The following is an 18,482-nucleotide window of genomic DNA, read 5'->3' as shown; positions in this document are numbered from 1 at the left end:
GGCCCATTCAGATAACAGTTGCAATGACAAGGTGGCCCCTAAGGTGTCTGTCAGTGTTGGAAGTAACCTTAGAATTGGTTGTATAGATGGAGTTCAAAAGTCAAGGCCTCCAATTTTCAGGATCCCTGAGACATATTTGACCTGGTATTTTTATTTGTCATCAGAACATTTGAGATATTACTTTTTCATTGAATAAAAGAGTCAAAGACACTTGCCTCCCATCTCAGCCCCAATACCACACTGTTTCTGTCTTAGCCAGAGTTCTCTGGGGCCAGGATTATGAAGCACATGGTTTGTTTGGGAGGTGAGCACCCAGAAAGCGGAAGTGACAACAAGGGGAAAGTGAGGTAGGGGAGGAGGAAAAGTCAATGGGGGAGGGGTATATCTCAGAGTGAGAGACCCTTGCAGTTAGGGTTCCACTCCACTCAGCCCTCCTTGGAGTCATAAAAGAGTAGCCCCTCAAACTATCCAACCAAAGGGCAGGACTTGGTTGTTTAGCCACCAGCTTCTTAACTGCTGTGGTTTGCCCTTGATGGGATAACCAGACATTCAAGCTCAGGCAGACATGGAGCCTGGCATTGGAGAGGTCTGAGCTGGGTCAAGATGCTGTTGGCTCAAGTGAGTCTGAGCTTGTTCAGAGCTTTATCACTGGAGAAGTGTCCTGGTAGTGTGGCATGGACCACCAGAGGCATTCACTGCAATTTCTCTCAGCAACTTGTTTCTATTTAAAGGCAGAGTCTAAATCTCAGTCTTATGCTTGTCACTTCAGTGAGGCCACACAGCCAGCTCATTGCTAAATGCCACAGGAAGAGCCAGAATTTCCTTCTATGTTTAGCTGACTCATGTTTGCTTTCATTTCTCAGAGGTGTGTAAGGGTTGACCTTTTCTTTACCTTGAGATTTACCCACTGTATGGACAGAAGATTTTTATTCCTGTAGGAGATTTTTTTTTAGCAGAGGATACAAGATGAATGATGAGGGCATAGGATATAGGATATTTCCACCTACTTTGAGAAACACGATTTGCATTTGTGTTATTTCCACAGGAGTCTCAGCTGGAGACCTCACCATGGCATACTGTGGTCAGGGCCAATACAGAAGGTTAGGGTGTAGCCCCTCAGGCTCGTCCTCAGACACTTGCAAAATAGGTCTGGCATTCAGATGTGGCCCTGTGCACAGGTGAATATGTGAATATAGAAGGCTGTATCATTTGTTTTGATGAATATGTGAACCTTGTAATTAGATGATGCAAAAGAGATTCATTCTGAAAAAAGTTAAGACAACAACAACTGGGTTGGGTTATGCTAAAAGGAGAGAATATTACTTTGCTACCAAATGTCCCCAACCATAAATGATCAACAAAGTAAGAAACTATTGAAAAGGTAATACAGTGTCTTTTGGTTTGCCTTTTGGGTGTCCTTTTATTGGAAGTATACTTCTTAAACATGTGTTCATATTGTTCTGATTACCCTTATGTGATTGCAAGAAGATAGTAAATGTTGTAGGATATTTATTTACAAAAAAAAAAAAAAAAAAAAAAAAGCCAAACGATGACAGCAAAAATCTGGGTGAATGGAGACTTGAGGTTGGCTAGGTTATGCAATGGGCATTGAGAGGGCTGCATCAGCCTGGACTGGTGAAATCGAAAGCATCGCAGAACTTTCCAATCCACTTGGGCAGAACCCTCAGAGCATGCACACGTCAGGACCCCATTCCTGGGTACTAGGACATTTGGGAGGCTGGGTGTGACATTACCTGTTATCTCTTCCCCCAGGAACAAGAAGAACAAATAGCAAATTTATTTTTTTATTTTTTTTAAAGATTTATTTTTATTACAAAGTCAGATATACAGAGAGAGGAGGAGAGACAGAGAGGAAGATCTTCCATCCGATGATTCACTCCCCAAGTGAGCCGCAACGGCTGGTGTGCGCCAATCCAATGCTGGGAACCAGGAACCTGTTCCAGGTCTCCCACATGGGTGCAGGGTCCCAATGCTTTGGGCCTTCCTCTCCTGCTTTCCCAGGCCACAAGCAGGGAGCTGGATGGGAAGTGGAGCTGCCGGGATTAGAACCCGTGCCCATATGGGATCCCAGGGCTTTCAAGGCGAGGACTTAAGCCGCTAGGCCACGCCGCTGGGCCCACAAATAGCAAATTTAAAAAACAATGTTTTCACCCACTTTTCCTAACCCTTGATCCTTCCCACCATGATCAACCATGTAATCATTATGAAAAAAAAAGGTCTCAGCTGACATCGCCCTAGATAGGGGCGATGGCTTTGGGATGGTCTTCATCCCTATCCCTCCCCAGTCCAAGTCAATAGCCACAGAAGTCAGACCAACTCACGCACTTCTACCGAGGCACAAGGCACGGGAAGTTATGTTGTCTGAGTTCTGCTACCCTGTTGGCTCTATCCATGAGTGCTTTACAGCACATTAATCCCAATGAGAAACTCAACCAAGGATCACATGCAGCATGTGTAAACTTGGTGAATTTTGCTCACAGTTGAGGGAGGGGAGCTTTCAAGAAGGAGCTCTTATGTCCACAGAATTCAGACACAACACTGATATCTTCTCTCCCTCATCCCAGTCACCTTTTATCAATATTTATAATTTTTTCAGTGCCTGGGGATATCAGGAGCTTGGGAAACTTTACCATATGTTCTTATGAAGGTTTATAATTTTAGAAATGCATTAAAATATGTTTTTAGGTAGTCAGTTCTCAAGAGGAGTTTTGTGCCAGTTACTAAGCTAATTCTACATTGCCCACCTCATTACCAATGTACAACCAATGTGTTATCTGAAATTTTATGCCAGTTGCTAAGACAACCCCACCTTCTCCACTTCATTATAGACACTCAGGCAATGCATTGCCTAGCTTATTTACCAGTTCTCCCTGCAGGCACATGCCTTGCCTGACTATGGACAACTGCCCATACTGTTCACATTGTATGTGACCCAAAGGGCATGGCTATGGGAAAATAATAGGAGCATTAACTAATAGCAATAGGAGCCATTAACTAATACATGTTGAGGATGTACTGGAACAATACTAAGGTAGAACATGGACTCCAAGAAATAGGGAAGCCATTAGCCCCAAGAAGATTGAGATTAAACCTGATAGAACTCAGATCTGTGGAAGTGTGGAGTTTGAACCAGCAAAGTGTCTGCCTTTAATGTGACTTGGCCAAACCACTGAACTCATCTGCAGACATTCAGCAGGAGCCTGGATCACACTCATATGGAAGGACCCTTAACTCTGAGATGGACTTTTTTAGTTTTTTTTGTTGTTGTTAAGTTTTTGATTAACATGTAACACTTATTTTATGGGATACAATGCAATATTTTGAGAAGCATTTATAGCATGAATTGATCAAATTAAGCAATTAGCACTTCCATTTCTGTATCTGTTGGCTTTGTTTGCAGTCTGAGAGCTCTTTTCTTCCATTTCTACATACAGTGCAGAATACTGGATTGTGAACTACAGTCAGCCTACTGTGCTGTGGAACACTAAAACCTATTTCTTCTGTTCTGTTATTGGTTATCAAACGTCCCTCTTCCCACCCTTCTCAGACTCTGGTAATCACTGTCCAAGTTTAGATAGACTTTAATTATTTTACTTGACTTCATCTTATTTGAAGGAGAGAGAGAATCTTTCATTCATTGGTTTACTCCCTCAAAAATGCCTGCTATAACCAGGGCTGGGCCAGACTAAAGCCAGCAACCAGAAACTCCATCCAGATTTCTCATGTGCAGGTACTCAAACTATGCTCTGCTGCCTCCCAGTATTGCCCATTAGCAGGAAGCTTGTTCGGATGGGAGCAGCTTGGACTTGAACCAGGTACCACAAATGGGATGTAGACATCCCACGTGGTGCCTTAACTGCCACACCAAATGCACACCCTAGAAAGGCTTCTTTCAGACTTTCACATATGACATGAAACTTGTGCTGTTGCCATGCTGTGCAGCCCAGCCCTTCAGTAAAGCCAGTGATTGTAGCCTTAGCCATGTAGATTTCGGGGTGTTCTGATTTCAGGCCCTAACTGCTGGTTGAGCATTAGGAAGTATATGTTATAATTATTGGAGGTGTTCATCAGCGACTTATGTGGTGAACAACCTGCTGAGCTCTTTACATGGTACATTCGTTTTCTGGAACTACCGTAACAAGTAGTCACAAATGTGGTGGCTTGAAACACCAGAACACATTCTTGCTCTGTTCTGGAGAAGTTCAAAATCCAGATGTTAGCAAGGTTGTCTCTTTTTTTTTGCTGAAGGTTTTTGGGGGAGGACCCTTCTTCACTTCTTCCAGCTTCTGGGGGTTTTGTAATCTTGTAGGGTGTGGAACCTAAGTCCAATTTGGGGTCTGTCTTGATGGGATCTTCTCTGTGTCCTCCCTTCTTCTTGTAAGTACATTGGTCACTGGATTTAGGATCTACCTTAATCTAGTGAGATCTCATCAGGACCATCAACCCACTGTGTTTGCAAAGATGCTCTTTCCTCATAAGCTCAAGTTCTGAGGTTCTGGGTAGACATGAAGCTAGGGAACGAATAAGATATTGAATCTACTGTAAGTAGGAGAGGTTAAAATCATGGCTGCCATTTCACTAAAGGAGAGCTGAGGCCCAGAAGGGAAGGAACACACCTTGTCACTAAACTGCCCTGCCAGTCAACTGGAAGAGTTAGGTTGTAGACTCAGCTCAGTCTGATGCCAATCCTATTTCATCTCTGGCATATACTATGCTGCCTCTAAAAAGCTGTGTTGCAAACTCAAGCCTGGAAAGTAACGGCATCAACAGCTATCCACCCACTGACCTCCAAACCGTACTACTCAGAAACAAAAGCACAGAGCAGGCCTCTGAGGACTTGGCTTTGTTTTGGATATAATGTTAGATCAAAGCTCATGGTGAGCTCATCATGGTTTTATAAATCAGAGTTGTCGTACCATGTATTGCAATTCTCTCTCCAAATCCTCATATGATGGTAGGGACACCAAGACCGTCTTCTCTGGGATCCCACATCTAACGAGCCAGATGAACTTCAAAAAGTCACTTTTCTGGGTTTGGGTCTCTGTAAGAGGGAAATAGCATTGGCCAATGTTTTGCAACTGTGAGTATATACAACATACTTGTATAGTTACGGGAAAGTGTCCTTGCTCATGTATGTTAATATTTGCTGGAGAGCAGGTAGGGTAGTACAAAGAATGTGTTCACTGTTGACTTTTCACCTCCATGTTAATAGTTAACTCTGTCTCTCTGTTGAACTATGCAGCTTGTGGGCTTTGGTCAGAAAGAAAATTCTGAAACACAGATTGTGGAAGTGTGTTAATATTTGTCTTTCTTCTCCTTTACTTGATGTGGTTTATTTCTGTCAAGTTAGGTCAGGCAGGATAGCTTTTTAAAAACATGATATTTCAAAAATGCCATACTATTTACTGCCATACTATTTATTACATAAATGTGTGAGCAGATGTTAAGTGTCCGAAATAGAAGTATTTCATTTATATGCTCGTGGTGTATTTAAAGGTTAGAGGGCATCTATTGTAGCAGTCCAGAAAATCATTCTTTGCAGGTTGCTCAGTAAAGCAAAGACCTGTGACAGTACCAAGTGATGGGAACGGCATGAACTCTGTGGTCCCACAGACCTTGGTTCAGGTTCGAATCCTGTGACCCTCTAACCATGCCACCTTGGGCAAGTCTCCTCAGATACTTCACAAGATACTGAGACTTTTGGATGAACCTGTGGCACCTGGTAGGAACTCAGTCATTTCACCCTCCTCGCTCCTTTCGTCAGGGAGTTTTTTCTGAGTCGAGAGACCATCATGAATATGTTGTGATAGCTCATCATCGATTCCCCTTCCTCTCCAAGTCTACCAGTGAAATGGAAAAGTGAAGCTACTTTTCTGATTTTCATTAGGTGTCAGGACAGTTTCTGGAGGGAACCCAAGCAGCACAGAATGTTTCTTCCCCATGAAAGGAAGCAGCTGCCTGCAACCCAGGAACTGTATTAATGTGCTGTTGTGCCTCACCAGTGGGTTTTTACCGATGTTGCCTCTGCAACAAGAGGACGGTTTGAAGCAACACAGTGAAACTGGCAGAGAGATCACTGGATAAATCACTGTTGAAACTGTGGGGATTTCTGCTATGGAAGTAACAAGCATCCATGGCCTGCTTTGGTGCCCAGCCCAGAAAAAACGGGGCCTGTGCCTGGTTCCAAATTATTTACTGTTCAGCACTGTGGGCACATTTCCTGCTGGCCCTGTATAGAAATGATGGATGCCCATAATGTGAACTAGGCCTCAGCCTGTCAGAGGGATTGTTTAGAAGGGATTTAGAAGGGAAAACCATCATGAGAGTAAGGTGGGGAGGGCAAGGTGGCTGTGTACTGAATCCCATCAATGGGGGCAGATGCGAGAGAATGGAGCAGCTTGCCTTGGCAAGCCTTCCCAGTCCCAGCAGCAAACGCATCACAGCCTTCCTGTTCTGTTCTTGTGTGTTTCCAGCAGAAGTGATGAGGACAAACGAGGAAGAGCTTATCTGCCTCCCAGAGCCTATCGGGCCAGAGGCAGTCTGTTAACTACCTGATGCAATCGGGCAGGGTCTCTGCAGCCCACAGCCTGGATTCAAATCTTGTCTGTACTGTTTCCCAGCTCTGTGAACTTGAGCAAGGTGTCTGACCTCGGGCAAGGTGTTTGACCTCATGGGACCCCTGTGTGTCCTCGTCTGTGAAATGGGAACAATACTGAGAAGGATGAGAGCATTTCTGCATTGTCTGCTACATGGGAGGCATTTCAGCATTAGCCAAACATAATTCTCAAAGAATCCATTCTCATTACAAGCTGAGATAGAGGCCACAATTCCCAAACTGAACACGGGGGTACCTGAATACATCTGCTGAGCTCTCCTGGTGTGCAGGTGCACATTTATGTACATTGACACGCTGGGGTTTAACAGAGGGAATCTGAGTGTCTGCTGTTAGCACCTGGGCTGCTCTGGCTCTAAGTCCTTTGTAGCAAGTGCTTCCAGGGAGCTGAGTATCTTGCCAAGAGCTAGAAGCAGCATCAGGTTGTCAGCAAATCCCCTGGAGTGCAAGTAAGAACAGGGAGGGGAAGAGCTGCATCTTGGGAATACAGCTCAAAGTCCCAGCATTGCAGAGAGAGCCAGTGAGGGAAGAAACACATGCTTTCCCAGCCAACTGTCCCAGCTGCCCTGTAAGTCTGCTCCCCATTCCCAACACCTCCCTGCTTCTGTCCTACCTTCTGCAACCTCCCCATAGCAAAGGACATGCTCTGAACGTCAGTGTGTGTAGATTGTGAGCATACACACATGTGCCCAGCCTTGTCAACATCCCACCACATACTCACACTCAAAGGGCTATCTTCCTAAGCATTCTTGACGCTGAGGAAATGGCCTTGTTTCTAACTGGACCTGTACAAGCCCTCAGCAATGTGTTCACCTGACCACATGCTGACCCTCTCAGCATGTCCTCATTTCTAGCCCAACACTCTCCTCTCTGAATTGGAAAGAACATTTAGCCCTCAGGGCTCCAGGAGACACAGCCTACAGACACCCTCTGGCTGCCTGCTGCAACCTGACTGAACCAGTTGCAGTTGCTGGGACCCACCCAGTGTGGATATAGATGGCCAGAGAGGCCACAGCACCTGTCCCGGTGAAAGGGTGGGACTCCACCCTTCATCACTGCAGCCTCTCCTGGCTCACCACCTCCAGCCGTTGTTCTTTGAGCACAGCCAGGGAGGCACTGTGGGAGAATGCACTGGAGCGAGAATGGGCTGTGAGCCGTTAAGACTTCCATTTGTAATATCCTGGTAGAGGGAGGAGAAGAGCACCATAGGACCCCAGGTTCAGTGGCCCCCTCCCATGTTGGTTTAAATATCCCAGTTTGCAAAACTTTTAAAGAGATTTATTTTATTTTTATTGGAAAGGTAGATGTTTACAGAGGGAAGGAAAAAACAAAGATCCCAGTTTGCAAATTTTTAAGTGAAATAATTCTTCACTGTCCTTTTTCTTCCTGTTTCCTCTCCACCCTTGTCCCTTAAATTTTTCTTCTCTTCTTTTTTAAAGATGAGAGGGAGAGCACACTTTGATCTGGTTGTTCACTTCCAAGATGACTGCGATGGCTAGAGCTGAGCCAGGCAGAAGCCAAGAGCTAGGAGCCATCTGGGTCTCCCACATGGATAACAGGGGCCAAATACTCGAGTCACCTTTCACTGCTTTCCCAACACATTAGCAGGTAGTTAGATCACAAATTGAGCATCCACAACATGAACTGGCTCCGATATGGGATGTCTAATGTTACAGGCAGCAGCTTTACCACCTACATCACAACACTGGCCTCTCTTCCTCTTTTCCTCCGTACCAGAGCCAATATTTGCATTCATTGTCTAGTACTCTTGGCCATATATCCTGGCTAAAGATTCCAACATGACAGGGTTGTCTGAGCAATTAAAGGTTGCAACTATTAGGACTATAAGGGTTTTCAAGAGCAAGACTGCACCAACCTCCCAATCCTCATCCCAGGTTCTGGTTGAATGAATAAATAAACAAAAGAATGGCTACTTAATGCAACGAGTTGCCCTGGGCTAACCAGGCCCGGACTCCAGACCCATCTGGTAGCTTGGATCACTGCAGGATTCCATGAAGATGAACTCTACAGCAGAGACTGGTGGAGACAGGAGCTGATATTCCACTGAAGTCTCCTTTTTTCTCCACCACTCATTCTTCATCCTCAGTGCACCTGTCCGCTCCAGGCTCTCCCCAGAATTCTCTGTCTTGTTACGTGGGTGCTCAAGTGAGATCCTGAGAGTTAACACTCTGTCTGTCTCCCTCCCTTGTTGATCACCACTGAGTCCTAGTGATCTCCCACACCAGAACGTCTCTCGTATTCATTCATAGTCAGTTGCATCTCTTGTCTGATTTAGAATTCTGAACCTCCCAATCTTCCACCAGTTTGTTTAGTCAGCATAACAGTCCATAGGAAATCGGGTCATGTCATTTCCTGGCTTAAACTCGTTCAGTGACTTCTCATTACACTCAGAGTAAAATAGAACTGAACATTTTGAGAACATCAGGACAACTTAATATAATGTTATAGTGAGAGTAATGTTAGCTGCTGTAACAAACAGAACAAAAATATATAGAGGCTGAAGCACAGTGGGATACTATTTCCTGGTAATATGACTGTTGGGGGTGAGTGGGCATAATCAGCAAGGGGGTCCAAACCTGAGCTTAGGAAGGAACCAAAGCCCCCTGGATCCTTCAACTTAACCGTCTTTGGGCTGGATAAGTGGGAAAGAGCTCATGAGAATAGAAACCTGTTTCTTACAAATCTTGGCCTTAAAACAATATGTATTCTTTCAGTTACTACATAGCAGCTACATTAAAAAAACAAACAAACAAAAACAAGAAGGATGGGAATTTGGCTCCTGATTGGAAAGCTATTTTGTCTTTTTTTTTTTTTAAGATTTATTTTTATTGGAACATCCGATATATAGAGAGGAGGAGATACAGAGAGGAAAATCTTTCATCTGATGATTTACTCCCCAAGCAGCCACCAACAGCCTGAGCTGAGCGAATCTGAAGCCAGGAGCCTCTTTCAGGTCTCCAATGCAGGTACAGGGTCCCAAGGCTTTGGGCTGTCCTCGACTACTTTCCCAGGCCACAAGCATGGAACTGGATGGGAAACAGGGCGGCTGGGTTACGAACCGGTGCCCCTATGGGATCCCCGGTATGTGCAAGGTGAGGACTTTAGCTGCTACGCCAGGCTAGAAAGCTACTTCTCAGAAGCAGCTTGCCTGATTTGGGATAGGAGCCAATCATCTCTACAACATGTGGTACTGAAGGCCGTGTGTGATCTGTCCTAACCATTCCACATCACTCGAGGACACTGGAAGTATCTCTCACTCTGAGTGGGCAACTGTATTTCCCACAGGATCTCACTTTAGCTCCTGTGAAACCGTCCAGCCACCCCACCAACCTTTCAATTTCTAGAGCCCACTAAGCTCTCTCCATGCCTTGGGACCTTCATACAACTTCATCTTGTACTCCACGGTTCTCTGCCACCTGCCTCCACTCATCTGGTTCTTCTGGGCTACCTCTGAATAATTTCTTCTTTCCAACTTAAACAGATCCTCATTAGAGATGCTTCTCCCGACCTGCTCCACATACAGCCTCCAATACCTGATCCTTCACCGCTTCTATGTGCAACACACCAACTAACCCTGACCTACCTCCTGCACATGCCATCTGACACCTGATCCCTGACCTCTTCCGTATGCAACCTATCAACTTCTGTTTTATCCTCGTATGGGACATGTATTTTTTCTTCCTAAAGCACATATAATTAAATATTTCTTTGTGTGTAGCTCTGGGAGTGCCTCTCCCACCAGACTCTATGAGGAAAAGATTCATTAAGTTTTTTATCACTACATACTCTGGGCCCAATTCAGTGCTATGTATATGTTTGTTCAGTTCATGGATGTATGTATGAATGGATGCCTTGCTTTCAGTATTTGTGAAATACAATTAAGTAAGATCAGGAGACCAAGTGATATTGTTTTTGCTTAGCATGTGTTAGGTACCATTACTTAGTTAAAACCTTTATATATCTTATCTAGTTTAATATTCAGATCAGCTTAAATTTTGAAAAATTATCTTTTTGAAAGACACAGACATTTCTGGAGGAAGAAAAACAGAGAGGCAGAGTTAGAGCTCCCGTCCAGTGGTTCACACCCCAAAGTCCTGTAATGGTTGGGGCTGGGCTAAGACCAAAGACAGGAACAGATACAATCTAGGTCTTCCACGTGGGTATCAGGGCCCCAACTACTGAAGTGTCACCTCCTACCACCCAGGGTACATCTTAACAGGAAGCTAGAGTTCTGAGTAGAGTTAGAACTAGAACCTAGGCACTCTGAGCTGAGACTAACCACTCCAAGCACCATCTGAATCACGGTGCCACATGCACACCCTCCAGGTCAACTTTTTAAGATAAGTCTTTTTCCTCTCCCTTTCTCCAAGAGAAATCTGAAGCTCGCGGTTCCTAAGCATTTGGCCATGGTTCAGACAGAAAGCACTGAAGGCAGAATTCCTACCTGTAATGCACGCTTTCAAAGCCTAGCTCTCACTAGGGTTTGAGATAAAGGAAGAAAATCTGGCCAGCAGGAAGAACAGCTTAAGCAGACTGTTGTAAGACCACACTTTTTAATTCATTCCTGGCCTGCTTATCTGCAAGGACACTCAGAAGTTCACAGGCAAATGAAATGAAAAGTTGTTTATTTTCAAATAAAATTTTGAAATACATGAACACAAGGGATCATCAAAAAGTCCATGAGAGGGACCAGCATTTTGGTGCATCAGATGAAGCCACTATTTTTTCTCTTCTTTTTTTTCGTTTCTTTATTATTATTATTACTATTATTATCATATTATTATGATTTTATTATGCAGCTCCATAGGCCCTGGGATTTCCCCAACCCCTTCACTAATCCCCTCTGCCCACTGAGTTCTCCCATATTATTACAACAGCGTAGTTCCTCATAGACAGTCATAAGTCCATCATTGAGGGCATAAACAATGGCAGAGAATCCAGCATTCCATTGTCAAGACACATCCAACAATTTCACTGTAGGGCAGGTTTGGAAGAGGTGTATTCTTTTAACTTTTTTTTTATTGTGGAAGAATTTTATTTCATTTTCAAAGACAGAGGAAAGCTTTGCTAGGTACATTATTCTGGGTGAACAATTTTTTTGCTTTTAGAATCTGGTGTATGTCACTTCATTCTCTTCTCAACTATAGAGTTTCCTGTGTGAGATCAGCTGTGAATTTAATTGGCATTCCTCTGTGTGTCAGTTGATTTTTTTATGAACACATTTAAGGATCTTTTTCTTATGTTCAATTGAAGAGAGCTTAATAATCATGTGTCGTAGTGAAGATTACTTTTGGTCAACCCTGTTGGGAGTTCTGTGCCCCTCCTGGATCTTGTTTCCCAATTCTTTCTCCAGATTAGGGAAGTTTTCATTTATTATTTCATTAACTACCTTTTTAAACCCAGCTTCTCTCTCTGCACCCTCTGGAATTCTCATAACTCTTATATTTGGTCTTTTAATCATGTCTTTCAATTCTTGAATGCTTTTTTTTTTTAGCTCTGCTTCCAGCTTTTTTGTTTGCTTCCCCCTGGTGACAGGAAATATCTTCCAATTCTGAGATTCTTTCTCCTGCCTCCTTTGTTCTATTTTGGAGACACTCCACTGTACTTTTAGTTTGTTCCACTGTATTCTTCATTTCTGATATATCAGCTTTCATTTGATTTCTTGTGTTATATTCTTAAATTCTTCAATGCCTGCTTTATGTGTTTCTGATTGCTGATAAGAAACTTTATAACAAGTGTTTTGAATTCTGTATCCCCCATTTTCTCAATGTTTTCCTCAGTTAACTATAAGGTTGGCAAAGGGTTTTGCTCCTTTGCAGGGGAGTCTTCAGTAATATTCATTGTGCGTTTGTCGCTTCTTTTGTTCTTGGTCATTTTACTACTGGTTAGCAGAGCCTTCTCCTTGGGGCAGGTTTCTAAGCTGTGTCACCCACAGGTCTATAGTTTGATTTTACTTATTGCAATTGGTACACAACTCTTTGCTTGCAGCCAATTGTGCCACTCCCTCCAGCAAGTTCCAGGTCTGGACCTATTTTGGGTGAAACCTGAACGTTGCTATGTCATTGCAATTCACTGAGTCCGAAATGAATTTGCTCCCAGCTTAGTGTATGCACAGTCCTGTCCCACAAGCCATTGCCTCCCTACACAAGATGGTGCCCAGTTCAGCTGCAGTGGGGGTTTGGGCTGTGAAATCCACCCTATTTCCGTACCACCTATTTGGGATCTGCTGCTCTGTCTTTGCTCCTGGTTAAATCAAACAAACCAGCAGGACAGGCAGTTCTTTGTCTGGGCTCAGCTCCTTTGTCCCCAGTGAACTTGCCTTCCTACCTGGTTGCTGGTGGAGTTCTGGCTGCCGGTGGAGTTCAGATTGCCACTTGCTGAATGCCACTGGCATATAGTATCACTGCAGCACAAGCCAGTGCTGTGGACAAGCAGTGAGTAGAAGGGAATTCATTTTCGCTGCCCAATTTGCAGTTTCCAACATTATCACCCTGTCACAGGAATGACCTTAGTCAAAGCCCCAAGTGAACCCTTAAATTAACACCCCATGAACTGAACTCTGCTTGCTTGAAATCTAAGACAGTTTACAATTTCAAACACCATTCTTGGGGAGGAAATTTAAAGGCAGGTTTGTCTGGAATTCTCCACATTGCTTTCTGGGGTCACCCAACTGATTGGCATACTCTGACGTCTTAAATATTTTGCCCTGTTTGTGGTGAAAATGAAGTGTCTTTGAAACTGGAATCCCACTTGTACAAGGCACCACATTCTGGGTCACCATTAAAGATGAGGTCGACCATCGCACAGGGTTTTCACTGAAGCAGTGAAAGGCTGAAACACAAGTCCAAAGAAGGTTCAAATGCCTATTCCCTTGGGTTCGCAGCACTGGGATTTTCATACCCTGCATTAAGTTTTAAGAATCATATCCCTTGACCGTGAGGCTTGTTCTCACTAGGAGTAAATACAGTCAGCACCAACATCACTCAGTGATGGACCATTGGCTAGACTTGGAGTTAGAGGCCAGAGCCTATACTCTCCCTGTCCTTGTCCCAGTGTGTATCCAGCCTGTGACATTAAGACAGTTAGTTCCCTTCCACCGCCCCCCACATTGTTCTTGGAAAGTATCCCCCTACTGTTCTTGGAGAGTCTAGCATTACATCACCCATCTGAGCCAACTTCACTCAGCCCCATGTTTTTGTGCCCCTGTTCCATGCTGGGCATTAGCTTGTGACCCTCAGAGCCCACCTGTGCTCCACTCCATGTCAGAGATGCCACCCCCCCCATACACACCAAAACAAAAACAGAAACAAAAACACTTTCTAGTTGTTTTTGTCTATGGATTTCTGCTTGGGTTGGGTGAATTAAAGACATGAATAAGAGGTCACAGGGTGGAAAGAAAGAGGGGAGAAACCATGTTTCTCTTTTTCTATCTCTGTCCCTGACTCAGGCAGAGGTGGAACCTTCACAGACCTAGTTTTTATCTTCTGAGCCCCATTGGTATTACATGCATGTTATTCCTCCATCCATCCCAGCCTTTGCTGATCTCTGTCCTGTGTCAGATTTTGTACTACCTCTCTAGTCAGCTGCACCAAACCCTTGGCATGGATTCTGTCTTCCTGATAATACACTGGCTCTCCTCTGTAACTTAAATGGGGTAGACTACTTTGCACTTTCTGTATTTCTTTGGGAAGATCCCAAACACCCCCTACACTTGCAAACAGGAAATGTCATCTTCATGAGCCTGGGAAACCCAGAGCCATCTGGACTTGGGATTTCTAGAAAGATGAGGGTCTCTTGACCAAGCAAGCAAGGCCCCAGAGCTTGAGTCCAAGGTTGCATGAAGCCAACTCATTTCTACCTTATTAAATCCTGAAAAAGCCCAGAGAGGTAGACACTTGCACAAGAGGTCGCTGCTCAATTCAATCAAACCACATTGTGGTGCACGGCTGGGAATAGCCTTCAGTCAAGATTTCCTGCATGTTTTTTTTTCTTCCCTTGGATAACAGTGATATTTGTTGCAAACATCTAATAGAGCTTGAAATTACCCTGGCATGTTGTTTACTTTTCTTGAGAGTGGTGGTAGGCACTGAGCAGCGTTTATCTTGTACTGTCATTATTTTTATTAAGTAAGCCCTTGCACTCCCAAAGTGTGCTGTAAGCACAGTAAATATTTTATTAGCCTTTGTGATTCATCGGTGTATCTCTCGGCCCTGCTGGGAAGTGGGTCACTGTGACAGCCCCCATTTTACCACCATCACAAAGGAGAGAAATGGGGGACCAGCTTGCATCCGAGAGCAGAGGATGCAGCCCTTCGTTCCAGGGATCCAATCATCCAGATGCAAAATGGAACGGTAGTTCCCCTACACAGGACTGGGCTTGGAATTATATGTAATGGCACATGGAAGCTTCCAGAACAACAGTAGGTGCTTGATGATACTGGTTCCCTTTTCCCCCCTGCTGGCTCTCCCTCCCTTTACTATACCAAGGCTTAATGAATTCCTCCCCCAGAGTGGGGAAATAGAGGGACAAAGGCAATTTGTGAGGGATGTGGTCTAAAAGTATTGCCTGTAAAAGCTCTTATGGGAAGAAGGTATTTAAGTTTTCTTTGTGGTCAAGCAGATGATAATTTTTAAATCTGTGTTGAGGGTGGAAAAATCATCTAGAGCTTTTTTCCCCTCAATTTCCCAAACTTTATTAAAGAAAAAAGCAGTGGTGGTACATCTAGAACAATTTCCTGGGCCTCTTCCCATTTCACGTAGTTATTGTCAGATCCTTTCTGCGTTGCTTATGTTTAACTTCTTAATATACCAAAGAACAAAAGAGATTGTATCAGCATCTCCTTGTATTTCTAAAAAACCCTAGAGATTTTTCTCCTATGAATTTTGATTTTTATGTTTTCCTTCCTTCGCCTGTCACTGAGAAGGGAACTTGAAAATAAAAATTACCTGCTTGTTATTTTCTTGTCCCTTCAACGTCCAGTTTTGCTGTAGCTGCCTATAATTGTACATTATAAACCATCAGTTTTCCTCCCCAAGTATTTAAAAAAAAATTCCACCATTGCACCTGGTACTTCCTTGCTGTAGTATCAACCTCTGCTTATTTTTTTCAAAATAGGTTAATTCATTTTCTTTCTGATTTTGTTTAAACATTTTTAAAATTTCAGTCTTACCTTGGATTTTACAGCCTGAGACCAAAGCCTCCTTGGGAACATGATCCAGGGGTCAGGAGAGTAAGGCAGAGAAGCAACTAATGCAAGGGACATTATGGCTGGGCCATCACAGCTACAGGTGGAGGTCGCTCTGTCCTGAAGTCAGCTGTGAACCCTGTCTTGAATTATCCATCAGCTCAAGACCCCCATTGGTCAAAGGTTTGCCTTAGAAAGTGCCCACATCCATGCACTTTCAGGACTTACATGTACTGGTGAAATGAGCAGATTCCTACTGTGGCTCTAGCCTGGGACTTCACAAAGTAGCCCAAGGGCAGGAAGTAAGAAGCACATGGCTCATGCCGGAGGCAAGATCCTGACAGGCTGCACCTGCGGGAAGCTGGTTAAAGCTTGTGTAGAACTGGTTACCACTGCTCAAGTTCTAACCACACAAAGGAAGCAAAGACTCGCAGAAGTGAGGCACAGAGGGCGTTTGCTACAAGGTGCCAGCAATAAAGCAGTGTTGAAGATTTAGACGGGTGGGTGTCTAACCTAGTGGTTAAACTGCCTTTCGGACTGCATGGCTCTCATACCAAGATGCCAGGGCCTGAATCCTGCTGCACTCCCTTCTTCAACTTCCCCACCAATGCAGATCCTGGGGTTCAGCTCAAAAATTGGGAAACCTGACACCTCCATGAAAGATACAGAAGGGGTTTCTGGTCCCTGGCTTTGTCCTGACCCATCTCAACTGTTGCAGGAGTTTGGGGAGTGAACCGGAACCAACACATGGAATCTCTGTCTCTGCCTGCCTCTCTCTCTTTCTTTTTAAGTAAATACAAATTTTTACTAAGAAAAAAAAGGTTTAAAGAATGCACCCCCTTCTCTCCGACACTCCTAGTCTCCACACCTGCTGCAAGTGGTGTGCCTCTTTGAACTATTTTCTTCTGATGTTAACCTACATATTTCTAAATATGTTTCATATCACCAACTTTGAAATCTATTCAGTTCTTGTTAAAATAATGCAAAAATTTTTGTTTCAATACCATCAAGACTCCCCTCCCTGTTCTCATATTCCTGAACATTTTCATGTACTAGTTGTTGTTCAATACAAACCATTTTTTTTTTACAGCATTGTAGTTTTTAAATAGTGTTCTTTGCAGTGGAAAAGAGACGATTATATATATATTTTTCTTATATAGTTTTAATTTTCCTGAAATTAATGGCCACTTGAGTGACTCATTCACTTGGTTTTAGGTACCTATAGATTTTCCTACTCGTTGCATCTAATTCACCATGTGCCTATATGTGCTTTCTTCTGGAACTCTCCATCATATCAGGTAAGCTGTGAGCAAACAGCTCCACTTGACTGCCGTTCAGTCTCTCCTTTGGAGCTTTCATTTCTCTCCAGTCTTGCTGGGGTTGGCTGGTTGTTGCTGCTCCAGGTTCAGCCAGAGTTTTCCTCTGCTCTTCTCTGTTGGAAACCATCTCCAGGGCCCCACATTTCCCCCTCTCTTGGTTTACTTCCTTAACTTGCTGCTGTGCAGCTAACAATATCTTTCACATGAAAGGATGCCTTGTATGTTCTCAATACTTTATTCCTACTTTATACTTAAATAATTCTATAATGCTGCTAGAATTCTAGGTTGCACTTTTTCTCTTCAAAAATTTCAAGTGGTTCTTTCCTTTGTCTTCTAACATCCAACATTGGTCTAAGAAAGATCTTCCCATACCAGCCTGATTTTTAATCTTCCTATTTTCTTTCTTTTGAGAAGGGTTTAGAAATTGGTCTCTAATGCTCTGAAATCTTGTGGTTTCTTGTTAGAGAGGAAACTTGTTAATTTATTACATCAAATCCTTTTTTTGGTCTTTTTAAGGAAGAAATGTGTATTTTCAATTTTTTAACATTTGCTTTCAACCATCTTCTCATTTTCATTTTGCTATCAAAATCTTAAATTTATTCCCAAGGTCTTTTATCCTTTTCCAAAAATTTTTCTCATCTCTTCATAATGTTCCATTCCTGTTTTATAGATGTCACATTTTCTTTCATCTCTTCTCTTGTCTAGCTTTTATAATAGGCACTTAAAGGGCACTCTATAAATACTACTTAAATAAAATTCTTCCCTTTCTATTATTTTGGAACTCCAGGTTCTGTTCTTTGGGAGTTTTGTCTGATGTCGTTCCTCTTGTACAAAGTTGAGCTCCTTCCAGTCGGGTCTGGGCGAAGCCTCAGGAAGCAACCCGGAGTGATTCAATGACACAGAGTGTGTGCCTCTCACACAGCAGAACGGCTGAAGGCCCTGCATCCTCACCAGGAAGACATCACACTTCAGACCCCTTCTGACTGCCAGCTGCACTTCATAGGCTTTTTGTCTGCAGGCGCTAAGGCAGCTGCTTCTCTCCACACGTGCACATTACAGCAGGGAAAGGGAGGGCGGGGAGGAAAGCGTGCAGGACAAAATGTACATGCAGTTGAATCTGTACTTCCAATAAAGCTTTTCTGAAAGCCCTAAAAGGGCACAGAAATTTGCTTTTACACTCCTAACAGTATGCCCTTGCCAACAAGAATGTCTTTGGAGGGAGCCTGGGTCCCTTGCAGCCCAGACAGCACAAGTGCTGTTCCCACATGAAAGACGGGAGAATAAATCTCGGCACCCGGCGTTGTCCCGAGATCATTTGCTGTGG

The 18,482-nt window shown here is 43.7% G+C and overlaps 1 long non-coding RNA gene and 1 pseudogene across 2 annotated transcripts in view; both read left to right on the top strand.

Annotated features, from left to right (window-relative positions):
- The window catches only part of LOC131482830 (uncharacterized), a 185,171-nt gene that overhangs the window by 29,669 nt on the left and 137,020 nt on the right, over window positions 1-18,482 (top strand). The window lies entirely within an intron of this gene.
- Window positions 169-1,380, top strand: LOC131482829 (small nuclear ribonucleoprotein E-like; annotated as a pseudogene).

The sequence above is a fragment of the Ochotona princeps genome, chromosome 21 (assembly GCF_030435755.1).
Source record: "Ochotona princeps isolate mOchPri1 chromosome 21, mOchPri1.hap1, whole genome shotgun sequence".
Classification (NCBI taxonomy): Eukaryota; Metazoa; Chordata; class Mammalia; order Lagomorpha; family Ochotonidae; genus Ochotona; species Ochotona princeps.
This window is presented reverse-complemented; position numbering and strand designations above follow the sequence as displayed.